The 13,293-nt window shown below is 45.6% G+C and overlaps 1 protein-coding gene across 1 annotated transcript in view; it reads left to right on the plus strand.

Annotated features, from left to right (window-relative positions):
- Positions 1-2,201: 2,201 nt before the first annotated feature.
- The window catches only part of PXYLP1 (2-phosphoxylose phosphatase 1), a 74,117-nt gene continuing 63,025 nt past the window's right edge, over positions 2,202-13,293 (plus strand). Inside the window, exon 1 of the mRNA XM_075268871.1 lies at positions 2,202-2,281. The gene's annotated coding sequence lies outside the window, so the exon portion shown is untranslated. The remainder of the gene's footprint in view (positions 2,282-13,293) is intronic.

Below are 13,293 nucleotides of genomic sequence, written 5' to 3' on the forward strand. Positions count from 1 at the left end.
CTATAGATTAGGTGAGGGGTCCTATAGTATAGGTGAGGGGTGCTATAGATTGGGTGATGGGTGCTATAGATTGGGTGATGGGTCCTATAGTATAGGTGAGGGGTTCTATAGATTAGGTGATGGGTCCTATAGTATAGGTGATGGGTCCTATAGTATAGGTGATGGGTCCTATAGTATAGGTGAGGGTTCTATAGATTAGGTGAGGGGTCCTATAGTATAGGTGAGGGGTGCTATAGATTGGGTGATGGGTCCTATAGTATAGGTGATGGGTCCTATAGTATAGGTGAGGGGTTCTATAGATTAGGTGATGGGTCCTATACTATAGGTGATGGGTTCTATAGATTAGGTGATGGGTCCTATAGTATAGGTGAGGGGTCTTATAGTATAGGTGAGGGGTCTATAGTATAGGTGAGGGGTCTATAGATTAGGTGAGGGGTTCTATAGATTAGGTGAGGGGTCCTATAGTTTAGGTGATGGGTCCTATAGTATAGGTTAGGGGTCTATAGATTAGGTGAGGGGTCCTATAGTATAGGTGAGGGGTCCTATAGATTAGGTGAGGGGTCTATAGATTAGGTGAGGGGTCTATAGATTAGGTGAGGGGTCCTATAGTATAGGTGAGGGGTCTATAGATTAGGTGATGGGTCCTATAGTATAGGTGAGGGGTTCTATAGATTAGGTGAGGGGTCCTATAGTATAGGTGAGGGGTTCTATAGATTAGGTGAGGGGTCCTATAGATTAGGTGATGGGTCCTATAGTATAGGTGATGGGTCCTATAGTATAGGTGATGGGTCTATAGATTAGGTGAGGGGTCCTATAGTATAGGTGAGGGGTCCTATAGATTAGGTGAGGGGTCCTATAGATTAGGTGAGGGGTCCTATAGTATAGGTGAGGGTCCTATAGTATAGGTGAGGGGTTCTATAGATTAGGTGATGGGTCCTATAGTATAGGTGAGGGGTCCTATAGTATAGGTGATGGGTCCTATAGATTAGGTGAGGGGTTCTATAGATTAGGTGAGGGGTCCTATAGTATAGGTGAGGGGTGCTATAGATTGGGTGATGGGTCCTATAGTATAGGTGAGGGGTCCTATAGTATAGGTGAGGGTTCTATAGATTAGGTGAGGGGTCCTATAGTATAGGTGAGGGGTGCTATAGATTGGGTGATGGATCCTATAGTATAGGTGAGGGTTCTATAGATTAGGTGAGGGGTCCTATAGATTAGGTGAGGGGTCCTATAGATTAGGTGAGGGGTCCTATAGTATAGGTGAGGGTTCTATAGATTAGGTGAGGGGTCCTATAGTATAGGTGAGGGGTGCTATAGATTGGGTGATGGGTCCTATAGTATAGGTGAGGGGTTCTATAGATTAGGTGATGGGTCCTATAGTATAGGTGATGGGTCCTATAGTATAGGTGATGGGTCCTATAGTATAGGTGAGGGTTCTATAGATTAGGTGAGGGGTCCTATAGTATAGGTGAGGGGTGCTATAGATTGGGTGATGGGTCCTATAGTATAGGTGAGGGTTCTATAGATTGGGTGATGGGTCCTATAGTATAGGTGATGGGTCCTATAGTATAGGTGAGGGGTGCTATAGATTGGGTGATGGGTCCTATAGTATAGGTGAGGGTTCTATAGATTAGGTGAGGGGTCCTATAGTAAATATGAGCTACTCTGTATTATACTGAGGTCCTGAGCTTCATGTGTAATAATACCTATGCTGTGTGGATGTGTTACCTATAGCAACCAATCAGATCCCTTCTCTCATCTTCTAACTTTCAGTATTGCCTGAAAGCTGTAATCTGATTGGTAGCTATGTACCACACGTCCATGTTGTGTCTACATTAGTTCTGCATCTAAGTTCTAACATTCACCTGGCGCCCCATCTGCCCCAGACAAAGATGGCCGCCGAGCTCCTCTCTTACCCACCTGAGGACACGTAAAGTGGCCAAGTGACGTTTACATAGCTACTGTTACTAAGCAGCGGCAAGAGTCCTCCAAGGTGAGCCAGGGGCGGTGCCGCAGCGCAGACAGACACACACACACACACACACGTATCGTACAGGGCAGACAGTATGAGTGGCACAGGCTGTGCCCGGCCGTGTAGCAGCCCGCGGGTGCCCCACCATTCTCAGCCCGCGCCAGTCCCTTCAGTGTGTCTCCTCCTCTTCCTCCCTCCACTTTCTCTCATTCATCGCTCTGCCCCGCCTCCTCTCTCTCTCTATTCAGTCCTATCCACCCTCCTCCTCTTCTTCTTTGCGATCATCCGGCTCAGTGATCCGGCTGCCAGGTAGGCACTGTTACTTCTTCCTCTCACCTTCACCCCTCCTGCCCTCTGATCTCACTATGGTCATCCTCTGCTCCAGCTGTTTCAGAGCTGTGCCCCCTCCTCTGCCTGACATCAGGGGTGGGGGAACACAAGCAATGCTGCAGGGTCCTTGTCCTGATCTGGAGGTGACATCTGGCTCCCCAGGGGATCATTTGTCACCAGTAGACAGACCCAGGTCACTCACTTACTTTTGGGGACATGACTTCATTGCTTTCATCATTCATCTATGGAAGTGTGGGGATGAAATAGTTAACATTTAAATGAGCCTTGGATCCCTGTGATGTCATCAGGACCCTTTGGGTGGTCTCTTTCCCATTTGTTTGAGCAGCTCGTTGGGATTCTTCACACCATGTGTAGGGGGTGAGATTTTTGGCAACTGAATGTATTGGTGTGTAAGCCACATAATATGGAAGGGACCTATACTAGTACCATATGGATGTAGACAGTGTGTATATATATATATATATATATATATATATATATATATTTCTGACACTTTTATGAAAGTTCTCATTAGATCTCAGTCTTTTGTTATATTTTCTTCTTAAGGATTTCGTGATCTTTCCAAGAAATCAGCTGAGTGATCTCATGTGCGTGATATTCCTTGTCTTTTTATAGATAACAAAAAGAATATTGTGTGCGAAACACTTTTGTTTTCTTCTTTTTTTTCCCTACGTGACACCCCTTGTGTGCCAAACACTATTCCTAAAGTGTTACAGTCCGGTCTCGCAGTCTGCATTGTGACTGATCTGCCTGTCTGGATATGATGGATGGAGGATTGTGGAGGTTTCTGTTTTTAGATCTACATTGAAATTCATGTGTTATTGTAAAGAATCTTACTATCTACAGATTTTGCCAGTTTACATATGTCTGTGATTCAGTCATGGGGATGTATAGGGGATCCTCTTACCAGGAGTGAAATTCACATTGGAGAAAGTAATAGATTCTCCCTCTATCTACATTGGCTGATAAGTGGAGCAGGAAAATGAAGGCGGTTGTAGAGACTTAGAATATCATGTCTGTCTTCTTCCAGAAACAGCACCACACCTGTTATGGGCTGTTCCCAATAAGTGATTGAGGCTGAGTTGTGGACAGGTGTGGTGCTGTATATGGAAGAAAGCAGCTTTGTTTCACTCGTCTTGTGCCAACCCCTTTAAAGAGGACCTTTCACCATATCTGGGCACAGGCAGTGTTATATACTGCCAGAAAGCTGACAGTGCGCTGAATTCAGCGCACTGTCGGCTTTCCCGATCCGTGCCCGGTGTAAAGCGCTATCGGTCCCGGTACCGTAGCGCTTTACAGTCAGAAGGGCGTTTCTGACCATTAGCCAGGAACGTCCTTCTGCCTCGCGGCGCCAATCGCGCTGTGCTGTGGAGCCGGGAGGAACTCCCCCTCCCTCTCCTGATAATGCTAGTCTACGGACAAGCTGTGTGAGCAGAGGGAGGGGGCGTTCCTCCCCGCTCCACAGCACAGCGCGATAGGCGCCGCGAGGCAGAAGGACATTCCTGGCTAATGGTCAGAAACGCCCTTCTGACCATAGAAGAGCTACGGTACCGGGCCGTAAGCTCTTCACACCGGGCACAGATCGGGAAAGCCGACAGTGCGCTGAATTCAGCGCACTGTCAGCTTTCTGGCAGTATATAGAACTGCCTGTGGGCAAAATGGTGAAAGGTCCTCTTTAACTTGACAATCTTTAATAATATTTGTGTAGGGAAGTAGTTACATTTGGCAGCATGGTGGCTCAGTGGTTAGCACTGCAGCCTTGCAGCGCTGGAGTCCTGGGTTAAAATCCTGCCAAGGACAACATCAGCAAGGAGTCTGTATGTTCTCCTCGTGTTTGCGTGGGTTTCCTCCGGGTACTCCGGTTTCCTCCCACACGCCAAAGATATACTGATAGGGAATGTAGATTGTGAGCCCTATATGGGACAGTGACTGACAATATCTGTAAAGCGCTACAGAATATGAGGGCGCTATATAGGTAAGCATAATAAATAAATAATACGTTTGTTAAAAAGGGATTTCTGGCCCCCTGGTTGTTGATCCAACACCTGAACCCTGCACCGATCAACTGATTTGTGCAGTTACTTCCTGGTGCCGGAATCTACCTCACTGGATGGCGCGGGAAGCAGCTATGCTGCTATTCAAGTAAGAAGTGGCAGCTGATCAGTAAGGGGTCTGGATGTTGGACCCCAGTGTAAAAAAAAACAAACAAACAAAACAAAAACCCTCTGTGTGTTGCAAATCCCCTTTAAAACAAAAAAGTCCACTGATAATTGTTATGGCTTCTCGCCCAGCTATGGCTATCCCATTAAAGTTGAGGTTTCTGTTTTGATATAGAGATATATGGTGGCAATGCTTTTAGGGTACGTTAATTTTCGCCGCGGTCTAGCCGCTGATGTAGTAGTGCATTGGCATTCCGTTGTGGCATCCCACTGCAGATAAGGCCCAGAAGAATGAGCTTAATCTGCGGGGAATCTAGAACCGCGGACTTTACGGCTGAATGAGCCACGTTGTCCGCGTCAAGATCGAGCAAGACGCATCTTTTGTCCGCTCCCTACTGCAATCTCTGCCTCCTATTGAAAACAATGAGAGGCGCATTCCGGTTTAAAATCCGCACCCAAATCCGCGGCAAATTCCTCTGTGTGAACACAGTCTTACAGGTATTTTAGAGGGCATTTTTTACACTTAGACATCCACACTATAGATGATTGGTCTTCGGTTGGTGAGCTGGTCTTAGGAGCTGCTTGAGCATGCGTTGGCTACTGAAATCAAGTCTAGAGCAGTCTGCGGGGAGGGAAAATTTCCAACATCAGTCCCACTTGCCAGACCTATAAGAATTGTAACTTTTATAATATTGGAAGTGAACAGAAACCTGCATAGAATCTGTCACCACGTCCACGTGCCCCTGAACTACTGTAATGGCTGGATCGCTTCAAAGACTCTGATTTAGAATATCTATTTTTATCTCAGTATTCACTGGCATTGCTCCTTAGTCGGCCTACAAAGGGTCCATGTGCTATAGCCTCTAGGAATCCTCTCCATTATATCTCCCTGTCATTGGAAAGTGTGAATCCAGATATACTAAAAATATATTCTTGTGTGGGAAAGCCCTGACATGTGCTTAGGAAAAACGTGTACATCCCTTTATTGGATTGTGCTTTGTTTTGTTTTATACAGATCTATAATTCAGCTGTATGAGTAGGATCAGTATAGCAGATCTCGGAGATCCCGGCTTCATGCCCCTTCCTTTGTTTACAGAGGGTTTGGACGTAGTAGTCCCTGTCCCTGAGATCTGCCTGATCACTGTATCTACAATGTAGAAGACTTTGGCTACTCTTTGTATATTATTACTACTATTACATTGAAATTATGACTGATAGTTAATAAAGATACTCAGTTTTCTAATATGTTCCCTGTGCTGTAAATAGCAAGTGTATCATAAAAAGACAGAATACAACAGAGATCCTCTTTATTCATTTCTCAGTGTATAAAAAATAAATAAATCACATGTTCTTTATAAATCTGGCACATGTTTATAATGTGTAGATGGAGTTTCCACACTACTACTGCTTATTCTAGGCTTACACCAGCATTCAAGTCTCTACAGGAGACTCCATGCCTGTTTATGCTTAAAGGGCATCTCTCATTAGATCTATGCTTTTCTCATAAGCACTAGTCCTACCTTCATTCTTCTGTCCCCATTAGCTATTTTTAAATAAAATTTTTACTAATTTGCAAATTCAGCTCATGGTGCGCAGGGGGCGTTACTCCTGAGCTCCGAGCTCAGCATCATTATGGCCTGAATTCCGCCTCCTCCGCAATTTAAGGTACGCCCCATCTTTGAAAATAAATCCTCCTCTTCGCTGTGTTTTCTTCATGGACGAGTATGTTATACCGTATAGTTCGTGTAGTTCTAAGGAGCGCTAAGCATACTGTGCATGCGTCGGTGCAGTACGCTCATTGATAAGAGCAAAGATGATGATTCATTTTCAAAGAAGGGGGCGTACCTGAGACGAAGAGAAGGCGGAATGCAGGCGATGACTATGCTGTACTCTGAGCACATGGGGTAACGCCTCCTGTGCTCCTTGAGCTGAATTTGTATATTGGTAAAAAGCATTTTATTCAAAAACTGCTGACGGGAACAGAAGAAGGAAGGTAGTAGGACTAGAACAGCTTTTAGAAAGGCTATTTCAATCATGTGCTTATTGAAAAATGTATAGATCCAATGATACATTCCCTTTAAAAGGGGAAGGGAGAAAAGTCCTACAAGGAGGAATTTTTTCTCCACAGTTTTTGGTACAAAAACAACGAAAATCCGCATGTAGCTGCTTCTTAAAGAGGACCTTTCGCCACTTTTGGGCACATGCAGTGTTATATACTGCTGGAAAGCTGACAGTGCGCTGAATTCAGCGCACTGTCGGCTTTCCCGATCTGTGCCCGGTGTAAAGAGCTTACGGTGCCGGTACCGTAGTGCTCTATGGTCAGAAGGGCGTTTCTGACCATTAGCCAGAGACGTCCTTCTGCCTCGCGGCGCCTATCGCGCTGTGCTGTGGAGCCGGGAGGAACGCCCCCTCCCGCTCCTGATAATACTCGTCTATGGATGAGCTGTGTGAGCAGAGGGAGGGGGCGTTCCTCCCCGCTCCACAGCACAGCGCGATAGGCGCCGCGAGGCAGAAGGACGTCTCTGGCTAATGGTCAGAAACGCCCTTCTGACCATAGAGCACTACGGTACCGGCACTGTAAGCTCTTTACAACGGGCACAGATCGGGAAAGCCGACAGTGCGCTGAACTCAGCGCACTGTCGGCTTTCTGGCAGTATATAACACTGCATGTGCCCAAAAGTGGTGAAAGGTCCTCTTTAAGTGGACAGGGTCTCTGTCTTTCAGATCCCCATACGGACCCGAAGGATGGAAACCCGAATACTAGTGTGAACTTAACGTACCAAGTGGGGTCCTTCCTCACCTCTGAAACCACTAAGATGCTCGTCCAGGCCCTCATAATCTCCCGCTTAGACTACTGCAACACCCTTCTCCATGGACTCCCAGCAAACACCCTCGCCCCCCTCCAGTCCACCTTAAACTGCCCTGCTCGCTTAATCCACCTCACCCCCTGATCTTCATCGGCTGCTCCCCTCTGCCAGTCCCTCCACTGGTTACCCATAGCCCAGCGAATTGAATTCAAGCTAGTAACATTAACATACAAAGCCATCCACAACTTGTCCCCTCCATATAGCTCCAAACTAATCTCCTGCTACCTGCCCACACGTAACCTCAGATCCTCCAATGACCTCCTACTCCGCTCTGCTCTCATCCGCTCCTCACACAACCATCTCCAAGATTTCTCCCGTGCATCCCCCATACTCTGGAACACCTTACCAAGACACATAAGACTGAGCCCCACAATCACAGGATTCAAGAAGGCCCTGAAGACTCACCTATTCAGGAAGGCCTACAACTTCCAATAACACTATCACTGCACTGCCATCTGAACAGCCTCCCCCCTCTCACCTTCTGTCTCTACCCCCCTTCTCTCATAGATTGTAAGCCCTAGTGGGCAGGGCCCTCTATCCCACTGTGCCAGTAAGTCATTGTTAGTGTTAGATCGACCTGTATATTCTGTGTACTGTATGCAACCCCCAAATGTAAAGCACCATGGAATTAATGGTGTTATATAAATAAACAATAATAATAAATATAGTAATGGAGTCTCAGTCTACCATAACCACCTTAATCAGCATGTTCAGAAATTAGTAAACAATAGAGGCAAATATAACAAATTATGTGTGGGTAAATGACCATAGCAACAAAGTGAACCAGCCACACAAAATATATGAATAAAAATTAACTTTTATTAAGTGCTCCTAAAAAGGTGTAGCAACATATATACATACAAAATATATAAACAAACATAAAACAAAATCATATAGGGGTAGACAATGCTACAAATACCAACTTGTCAGCCATGGAATGTACACTGGATGGCAACACTAATATCATGGTACAAAGGGCTCAACCATAGCTAAGACTGAAAGTGTCCAATAATAAAGTGTTGTAAATGAAAACAACAAATAATCAGTGTAATAACCCACAGATAGCTATGAGACTGCCCACATAAGATGATCCAAGATTAGCCTCCATACATACCAACAGTAAAGGGACCCGACGCGCGTTTCACCTGTGCTTGACAGGTTTCGTGAGGGGACCAACGAAACCTGACGAAACCTGTCAAGCACAGGTGAAACGCGCGTCGGGTCCCTTTACTGTTGGTATGTATGGAGGCTAATCTTGGATCATCTTATGTGGGCAGTCTCATAGCTATCTGTGGGTTATTACACTGATTATTTGTTGTTTTCATTTACAACACTTTATTATTGGACACTTTCAGTCTTAGCTATGGTTGAGCCCTTTGTACCATGATATTAGTGTTGCCATCCAGTGTACATTCCATGGCTGACAAGTTGGTATTTGTAGCATTGTCTACCCCTATATGATTTTGTTTTATGTTTGTTTATATATTTTGTATGTATATATGTTGCTACACCTTTTTAGGAGCACTTAATAAAAGTTAATTTTTATTCATATATTTTGTGTGGCTGGTTCACTTTGTTGCTATGTTCAGAAATTAACAAGAGTGAAAAGATTATTTTGGTCTCCTTTACAAGGGGATAAAACACATAGGAAAGTTCAGCCATCTATCTAATACAACTATCTAAGTTCAGACATAAGGGATATGTGGCAGATTTTCCATCTCCTGACAGCAGTTTTCTGCCCATCTCAAGTATATTTGCACCTTTATACATCCTAAAGTCGGTTGCACATTACCATGTGCTAACTGGCTGCCGTGAATAAATGGCACGGGTGGCGCATGGGGAACACACAGTCATCTTTGTGCCGTCTGTGCACCGGCCGTGCTTCCGCAACCCCTTTCATTCAATGAAAGGGGCCGCGGAAGATGAAGGGGGCAGTTAAACTGGGGGAAGATAAAGAGGGACATTAAGCTGGTGACAAATGAAGGGGGGACATTAAATTAGTGGCAGATGAAGGGGGACATTAAGCTGGGGACAGATGGAGGGGGGGAACATTAAACTTGGGACAGATGGAGGGTTGACTTTAAACTGGGGACAGATAGAGGAATGGACATTAAATGTGGGGGGCAACTGGAGGAGGACATTAAACCGTGGGGGTTAGCTGGAGGGGGACATGTCTTCCTCTAGTTACCCCCAGTTTAATGTCCCTCTCCAGCAGGCCTAGCTTAATGTCCCCCTCTAGTTTCCGCCAGTTTAAACTGGGGCGCGAAGAAAGGGGCAATTGAAGTGGAACATTATAATGTGGGGACATATAATGTTAGGGTAACTGTAGGAGCATTATAATGTGTGGAGGCACATGGAAAAATGGATGAGAATGGGCAGAGTAAACCTAGAAGTGTGTGGAGGCTAAATTTGCCGCAGCGCGCATAGCACGCCATACATTTTGTCCTCTTTCTGTCCTTTGAAAGATGGGAGGTATGTGCAAGGGGGCTAATCCTACTAATATTATAAATGTTTGTGTGTTTGTTACTCTTTCACGCAAAAATGGCTGAACGGATTTGGATGAAATTTGGCACACAGATAGTTTACCTCGATTAAGACTTAGGGTGCATTCACACTGAGTAAACGCTAGCTTATTCTGAACGTAAAACACGTTCAGAATAAGCGGCGTCTAAAGCAGCTCCATTCATCTCTATGGGAGCCGGCATACGAGCGCTCCCCATAGAAATGAATGGGCTGCTTCTTTCACTCCGTGCAGTCCCATTGAAGTGAATGGGGAGTGCCGGCGTGTACGCTCCGGCATGAGCAGAGCTTGCCGTATACGCCGGCACTCCCCATTCACTTCAATGGGACTGCACGGAGTGAAAGAAGCAGCCCATTCATTTCTATGGGGAGCGCTCGTATGCCGGCTCCCATAGAGATGAATGGAGCTGCTTTAGACGCCGCTTATTCTGAACGTGTTTTACATTCAGAATAAGCTAGCGTTTACTCAGTGTGAATGCACCCTTAGGCTACTTTTTATCCCAGTAAATGACGTGGCTTTACGACTGTTATGAATTTATGTTCATACTATGTTAAACTGCTGGAGATTTCAGCTATTTGCAGTTTTGCTGATAAAGCCTGTCCTGTTATCTCTCTAGATAAACACACAGATAACACAGAATCTTCTCAGACACTGAGATAGGAAAACCCCTTTCATCCAAATTTCCAGATGTAGCAGAGATGTGCATGTACAGATGTAGTAGAGCTTAAAACCGGCTGAATGGATTTGGATAAAATTTGACACATAGATAGTTTGTAACCTCGATTAACACATAATGACATAGCTTCACGACTCCTATTAATTTATGTTAATACTAGCTCGTGACTTCAGAATTCGGTCCAGAGAGAAATAAAAAAAAGTGTAATAAAAAAAAAAATTAAAGGGATAATAAAATTTCACCCATCATATTGCTTGTGCTGTAATAGAGAGAAATAGCTGCAGTTTTGCGTTTAAGTCATTAGGTATTTCATATGGTAGTCACAAAATTTCACTCCTTGCTTCTCACATGGTTAACTTTACGTCGCTTGCTCGAGTATCGAGTGCTCAAAACTTACAGGTACTGATGGAAAATGATAAATAATACAATGTCGTCTATAGAAGTATATTAACTTTTTTTTTTTGTTTAACTGTATTTTTATTGAAAATTTTAACATAACAAGTAAGAAAACAATTGCGAAGAAGAAAACAAATAAGGGAGAGGTCACAGGCCTCGCAGGGCGCAATAGGCATCCCAAGGGGACCAAATGGAGTCAAAGTCCTTCAATGTATTATTGAGGCTGGCCGTCAAAAATTCAAGAAGTATATTAACTTAACATATGTATGTCCAAAAAAAATAAATAAATTTTGTGATCACCATATCAAATACCTAATGACTTAAACGCAAAACTTCAGCTATTTCTCTCTATTACAGCGCAAGCGATATGACGGGTGACATTTTTTTTTTATCCCATTCACTTTTTTTTTATTATTCACACATTTTTCATTTCTCTCTGGACCCAATTCTGAAGTCCACACAGACAAAGTCACGTGCAGAAGCTAGTACAGTATAAAGCTACATTCACATCTGCAAGCCTGACTTTTTCTTATAGCGATTTCAGTAAAAAGGAGAAGGGACACTCTGAATCTGCTTGTGTCCATCATTTCCTGATCTGTTACAAATCGTAGAATACTGTCATCTGAATCAGGCCTTGTTTATATCATTATTTCTTCTAATACTACACTTATCACAAGATCTCAGCTGTTATCTTCATAAACATGCTTCAACTCTCATTTATACATGTTCTTATCTGATAAGAAGAAAGCCTTATTCTAGTTAGTGCATACCTCCCAACTTTTGAAGAACCGAAAGAGGTACAAAATGTGTGGCGCGCGTAGCGCGCTGCTGCAAATTTAGCCCCACCCACTTTTGTGTTGACTCCACCCACTCGTTAATTTTTCATGTGCCCGCACATAGTTTAATCCTCCTACAGTCACCCGTAAATTATATGTCCCCCCTCTATCTCTCCCCCAGTTTCATATACACCCTTCATCTGCCCCCAGATTCATGTCCTCTCCATCTCTGCCCCCAGATTCATGTCCCCACATCTCTGCCCCCAGATTCATGTCCCTCCATCTCTGCCCCCAGATTCATGTCCCTCCATCTCTGCCCCCAGATTCATGTCCCCCCATCTCTGCCCCCAGATTCATGTCCCCCCATCTCTGCCCCCAGATTCATGTCCCCCCATCTCTGCCCCCAGATTCATGTCCCCCCATCTCTGCCCCCAGATTCCTGTCCCTCCATCTCTGCCCCCAGATTCATGTCCCCCATCTCTGCCCCCAGATTCATGTCCCCCATCTCTTCCCCCAGATTCATGTCCCTCCATCTGTGCCCCCAGATTCTTGTCCCTCCATCTCTGCCCCCAGTGTCATGCCGTCCTCTCCATCTCTGCCCCCACTGTCATACCGTCCTCTCCTTCATCTGCCCCCAGATTCACGTTCCACCTCCACATTAAACTTACCTTCTCCTCCGCTCCCTCGCCGCTCTCTGCCCGCCTCTCTCGCTGACACATGCAGCTGAAGGAAGGAGCTGACACAGGTCAGCTCCTCGCTTCGCCGCTGCCCGCCTCTCTCCCTGACACATGCGGCTGAAGCTGCTCGCGTGCTCGCTTAGCCGCTGCGTGTCTCTCTCGCTGACACATGCGGCTGAAGCGAGGAGCTGACCTGTCAGCTCCTCGCTTCGCCGCTGTCGCCGGCTCCTGGCTTGTCACATCGCGTCTACAAGCCAGGAGCCGGCGGCAGTGGCGAAGCGAGGAGCTGACACAGGTCAGCTCCTCGCTTCAGCCGCATGTGTCAGCGAGAGAGACGCAGCGGCGAAGCGAGCAAGCGAGCAGCTTCAGCCGCATGTGTCAGGGAGAGACGCGGGCAGCCGCGAAGCAAGGAGCTGACCTGTGTCAGCTCCTTCCTTCAGCCGCATATGTGTTCAACTCAGATCTGCGTCCTCTGGACGCAGATCTGAGTTGAAATCGGGACATACCTCCCTCCAACCGGGACCGCGGGACATGTCACCCAAATCGTGACTGTCCCGCGGAAATCGGGATGGTTGGGAGGTATGTTAGTGGAGTCCATGTTAGGGTACACCCATTAGTAACATGAGCTTAAAGGATTACAAGCAGATATTATAACATGCTTTGTATATGCCAATTACCTGCTGCTCACCCATATGGCTACTTTCACACATGCAAATTTTCAGTCTGCAGCAAATTCTTAAAGGGGGGGCCTTTTACAACCTCAACTGACTGAGCCCTTCTCGTCCTTTAATAGGTGCTCACTACTGACTCCAGTGCAGCAAATATTTTTTCTCTAGCCCCTTCTGTTCCCAAATAATCAGCGCTGTTAGTTTGGATGCCTGATATGCTGGCTACACAC

Source organism: Leptodactylus fuscus, chromosome 3 (genome assembly GCF_031893055.1).
Source record: "Leptodactylus fuscus isolate aLepFus1 chromosome 3, aLepFus1.hap2, whole genome shotgun sequence".
NCBI lineage: Eukaryota > Metazoa > Chordata > Amphibia > Anura > Leptodactylidae > Leptodactylus > Leptodactylus fuscus.